Source organism: Alligator sinensis, unplaced genomic scaffold, assembly GCF_000455745.1.
Source record: "Alligator sinensis unplaced genomic scaffold, ASM45574v1 scaffold570_1, whole genome shotgun sequence".
Taxonomy (NCBI): domain Eukaryota; kingdom Metazoa; phylum Chordata; order Crocodylia; family Alligatoridae; genus Alligator; species Alligator sinensis.
In genome coordinates, this window is record NW_005841997.1 from 1,133,523 (window position 1) to 1,138,803 (window position 5,281).

Genomic DNA, 5,281 nt, shown 5'->3' on the forward strand with positions numbered 1-5,281 from the left:
ACAATGTGGGGTGGGGGCCCCCCCTCGGGGGGGGCCCCCCGCCGTGACTAAGCAAAGAGGAAGGGCTGGCGGGGAAGGAAGCGGCGCTGCCCGGCGCGGGGCTTTCCCTCCTGGGGCTCGGGAGGCCGCCGCACCCGTGCGATCAGCAGCCCCCGGCCCTTCGGATGAGAGGGAGGGAGGGAAGACGGCTCCTCCGCCACCGCCTCTTCCACACTCCGCTGCCGCCGGGCAGGCAGCGCCGCTTGATCCAGAGGGAGCCAAACTCTGTTCTTCGCTGATTTCCCCCCATGAGGTGAAACTCCTTTAAAGTGAAAACTTTGAGTTGCTGCCTCCCCCACCCCCAGCCCTGGGACGTGAGAGCACGCTGGCAACTTTCATGGCACTGAAACGTGGCCCTGGGTTCAAAAGTGACTTGGTTTCACTTGTGCCTGTGGTGACCAGACTTCCCCGCCTGCCCATGCCTGGGACATGGGAAGAGTGGGCCCAGCCCCCGAGAGTGGACGGCATTTCACAGCGTTTTACCAGAACTGGTCTCAGCCCCGGGGTCTTTGTTGAGAGCTCTTATGATCAGGCCGGATGCATCCCTTGCCTGATGATCATCCTCCCCCTAAAAAAGTGTATAGTCTTATTTCACATCCTGGGTGTTGTCCTCCCTTCAGGCTCTTCAGGGTACTGTTTTCTTGCAAAGCACCTTACTGGATTGTGTAAACTAGCACACTATGCTTTGCGCTACATTTGATGTCATTTTTTCATCTAGGTGCTTGCAGCCTGAATCAGACCAATGCTACCGTTTCATTGCATGTTGCACAGATGCAAGGAGCAAGTTCAATGTGCTCTTTTTCTTCTGCCCCCCCCCCCCCCCCCACACACATGCATGCACATCCTATGCTACTTAGCAGTGCATCAGGATTGAAGTTTACACGTGACTCAGTATTGGTGCTACTTTAAATTTAATTATTTTTTAAGATCTTAGTCCTGTACCTGGTTTCTTGCACTCATTAGATATTTTCGAGCCCTACTGAAGACAGTAGGACCTAGCAGAGGGTTCTGTCCTTTGTGAGGCCAGTTCAGGTTTAAATGTCAGTATTTGGGTTCATAATTTGTAAGATGAAAGGCACTGGGAATTTCAGTGGTTAAGAGAATTGTAACAGTTTAGTGTTGATTTTTACCGGAGGCTAGCTTTGCTATTTTTTTTTTCAGTCTAAATTATAATTTTACCAGTGGAATACCTTGCATACAGATTCATACATACAAAATAGTATTATTAACACGATCGATGGACATTAACTGTCCTTGAGCCGCTTGATGAGACTGCACAAATTTGGATTTGATTGGCTTATTTTTTGACAGACTATAACTGTTTAAAAATCAGTACTTTTGCTGCCACCACCGAAACTGTCAATGCAAAGTATACCTAAATGAGAGCCCTCAGTTTTTGAAGGCAAAAAAGAGTAGTTATTTTATATTTTAATAAGCTTAGATTTCCCACTTTGTTCTCAGATCAAATTTCCTTTTCAAAGCCTTGTATCTTTTGGGGGCAGGGGTAAAATAAAAATTTTTACATAAATACTCCTAGTGCAACTGTGAACAAGAGGAAAAAAATAAAACATGGGAAGGGCCTAAGAAACCCATTAATAATGCTAAGAGTTCTCTAAAGGTTAGCTTTCATTTTTCTCTATTTCTATAACATCAAGTATCCTGCTGCACTTCTCCTGAGACAAAAGAGAGGTATTTAGTTTTTAAGATATTTTCTCTTTTCTCTCGTCGCTTATTACATACCGCTATTCTAGGAGTGTGTGGCCAAATATTTGCTATTTGAAGAGTGGTATAAGGAGGCATTAATAACAAAAATGAAAGTGAAAATTGAAAAGTAAAGTTTCATCTCATGCCCACAATTGACAGTAATCAAGATGTTTTTACTGTCAGATACCATTAACACTATAGTAGGGGTGCACTGCTAAAGATTTTCTTGTCCAATACCGATGGCAGATTATTAACCAGCCATATCGGTCAATACCAATCTGATAGTCAGTTTAAAGGGACGCAGCCTGGCACCTTAGAGAGCAGTGTCCAGCTGGTAAGAATGTGGAGGGGAAAGGGAAGGGGGGGTGCAGATTGAGGCCCCCATGATGTGGAAGGGGCTGGGGCAGGGTCAGGCACTGACCAGCCAGGGGGGTGAGTGGATGCCGGAAGTGGGGTAGAGACATAGGTGGCTTGTCTGTGGGGCACGGGGGAGGAGAGTAGGGCTCCCTGCCACTGCGTGAACCCCCAGGAGAGGCGGGGGTGCTCCCTGGATTTGTGTGTGGGGTGAGGATGGGCTGCCTGCTGTGGGCTTGGGGCCAGGGGCTGTGCCGGCCTGGGGCAGGAGATGGCGCTGAGAGGGCGGGCTACGAGGTGGGCTCTAGACACTCCAAATTCCCCATAGCCACTGCTCCGAGCACTGCCGCCACCAGCCTGGAGCCCAGCCCCCCTGCCTGGAAGAGGCCAGTGCAGCCCCAGGCCCTGAGCCTGCAGTGAGCAGCCTGCCCTTGCCCCGTGCACAAATCTGGGGGGCACATACTCCCAGGTAGGCATGGGGGGGGTGTGCAGCGGCAGGGAGTTGTCCCCACTTTCCCCCTGTGCCCCCCCCGAATGCGCCACCCATGGCTCCACCCTTCCCCCAGGGTCTGTTCATTGCCCTGGCCAGGTAGTGCCTACCTCTGCCCCAGTCCCTCGCTCACTGTGAGGGCCTCAATCTGCACTCCCTCCATGCCCCTTCCTTCCCCCATGCCCCACCCCCTCCAAACGTACCAGCCAGATGCTGCTCTCCAAGCTTCAGGGCTGCACTCCTGGCCCCATGAATGGCAGCTGCATGCATGCATGTGGCATTTATCACTGACACAGTCTATACTAACCAAAAAAAGCCAGTTGCTGATAATGTTAATTGTCCTTTTATTAGTGCTGATCCGATATGCAACTGATATATCATTGCACCTCTACACTATACTAATTGTCATAAATAACAAAGTCGTTTTTTTAGTTATTAAGCACCCTGTTACAGTGGTGTCTGCCTCTGCAGCAGGGGCAGATCCAGCTTTTTCTGATTTTTGCAGTTACCTCACTGGGCCCATTTTTCTAAAAACTAAGGTCTGCATCCTTGCAGACGTAGAAAGCCCCACTGAAATCTGTATAGACTTGATCGTGATTTTGGTTTAAAACTTAATTCTGCACTACTGAGAGTGGTATCCACTGGTGTTCTATCAATTAACTTTTTATGACTTGTGATAATTGGACTGTGTACCATCTATTTAAATTGTGCATTTCAAAAAGACTTGGGGTCAGAAAATATAATGGTAGACATCTTAAAAAAAACCTCTTTATTTTCACATGTAGAATTGTTAAACTAATCTCCTGTAACTTGCAGATCAGCAACTGAAATTGTTTAAACCAGGACTTTCATGCAAGCAAGGACTTACCTAATTGAAATGTTTTGGTGTGTCATGGTTTTTATATGGTTATTTATATTGTTATTAGTTATTTATATTAGGGGAGCACTAGGAGATCAGGGCTTTAGGTTTTAGCAGATGATGTACAAATACATAGTAAGAGAATGCCTGCCCTAAAGGGCTTATAATATAGTTAGATACTCATGTTTCATACTCTTTTTTTATCATCTTCACCTTATAGATGGAAAGCAATCTTGTTTTTAATTGAGAGAGCTGTCTATATTTTTAGTTAACATACAAATCTCAGTTTGAAGGAAATAGTGAAATTCAGCATGAATATAATTGTTTAGTTACAGTTTATTTTAAACATGCAGATCAGGGGTTACAGAAGGTTAAGGTCACTGCTACTGGAACTTGCCCTTGTTAGAAATATAGGCACTAGGTTTATCTTCGGGAATTCTATGCAGCATCATACACGCGTAGTACTTCATACACAAACTTTCTGGAAAAGTGTTAAAAGCCTGGGCCATATTGTATAATACTCTGTATAAAGAGTGAGTAGACCTAAGTTTTGTGGGGCAGAGACCATATTAAATAGCCTGTGTTTGAAAACCTTCATTGCAAGAAGCAAGGAGCCTGAGGCAGCAGAACCCCAGCCCCTCCCCCACCATGCACTGGATGTGCATGCAGCCAGTGTTGGGGTTCCAGAGCCCAGTGCAGGTTTTTGCAGCCTCCCGGCTGCCTGCTACAGCCAATCTGGGATCTGGGCAGCTATAGCAGGCAGCTGGCAGGTTGTACATACACCTCTGGGTGGACAGTGGGGGAGGGGCTAGGGTTGTGCTGCTCCAGGCACCTACCCCACCATCTGCCCGGAGGCATATGTACACCCACCACCGAGTTGGTGCTCTGGAGCCCAGTTCAGCTGTTGGCAACCTCCTGGTTGTAGCTAGCCTGGGATCTGCACAGCTGCTGCCAGTCACAGAGCCCTAGCTCCTTGCAGCAGGGTTTGTATCCTCCTGGTCACCTGCTGTGAGCAGCCTGGGCTCAGCACTAGGTGGCAGCTGCCCAGAGGCTGGGCTGGCTGTGGCGTGCCCAGCAAAATGGCCTCATGTACCATGCTTTGGCACATGTTCCAGGGGATTGCTGACCCCGGGATAAAGTATTATAAAATCATAGAGAAGTAGGCCTGGAAGGGACCTCAGGAGGTCATCTGGTCTGGCCTTCTGCTCAATTCAGGATCAGTCTTGACTAAACCATCCTGGTTAAGTGTTTGTCAGATCTGCCCTTGATAATTTCCAGGGATGGAGATAGCCTGTTCCAATGCTTAACCGCCTTCATAATTTGAAAGTTCTTCCTAATCTTTAACCTAAATTTCCTCTGATGTAGTTTGAAACCATTGTTCCATCCTCTTTAAAACTGCCCTTTAGATCAGGGGTTGTCAACCAGGGGCACGCGTTTCCATGGGGGTACTTGGAACAGTCCTAGCAGATACGCGCGGGCTGGCGGGGACAGAGCGCTGCTGCCTCCCAGGAGCACGGCTGGGGTAGGGTAAGAGCAGTGTGCGAGCTTCCCTTTCCTGCAGAGGGGTGCCACTCCCTTGTCCATGCCTCGCCCCAGCCCTGCTCCTGGGAGTGCAGCAGCACTCTGTCCCTGCACACCATCCCTGCCTTCCCACACTGCATCCAGCTGCCAGGGGTACTTAGACTAAAAAAGGTTGAAAACCCCTACTTCAGACAAGTGGTTCTCAGTCTGTTTCTGTACCAAGACCCATTCGTAAACATCAATGGCCAGTCCCAACCCACTAAATAGTTTAAGTAGAAAACAGTCCCCTGGCTCTGCCTCTCAGTCTCAACACC

The 5,281-nt window shown here is 48.3% G+C and overlaps 1 protein-coding gene across 1 annotated transcript in view; it reads left to right on the top strand.

Moving 5' to 3' along the window:
* The first annotated feature begins 278 nt into the window (after positions 1-278).
* UBE2L3 (ubiquitin conjugating enzyme E2 L3) overlaps positions 279-5,281 on the top strand; it is a 26,209-nt gene continuing 21,206 nt past the window's right edge. Inside the window, exon 1 of the mRNA XM_025201515.1 lies at positions 279-292. The gene's annotated coding sequence lies outside the window, so the exon portion shown is untranslated. The remainder of the gene's footprint in view (positions 293-5,281) is intronic.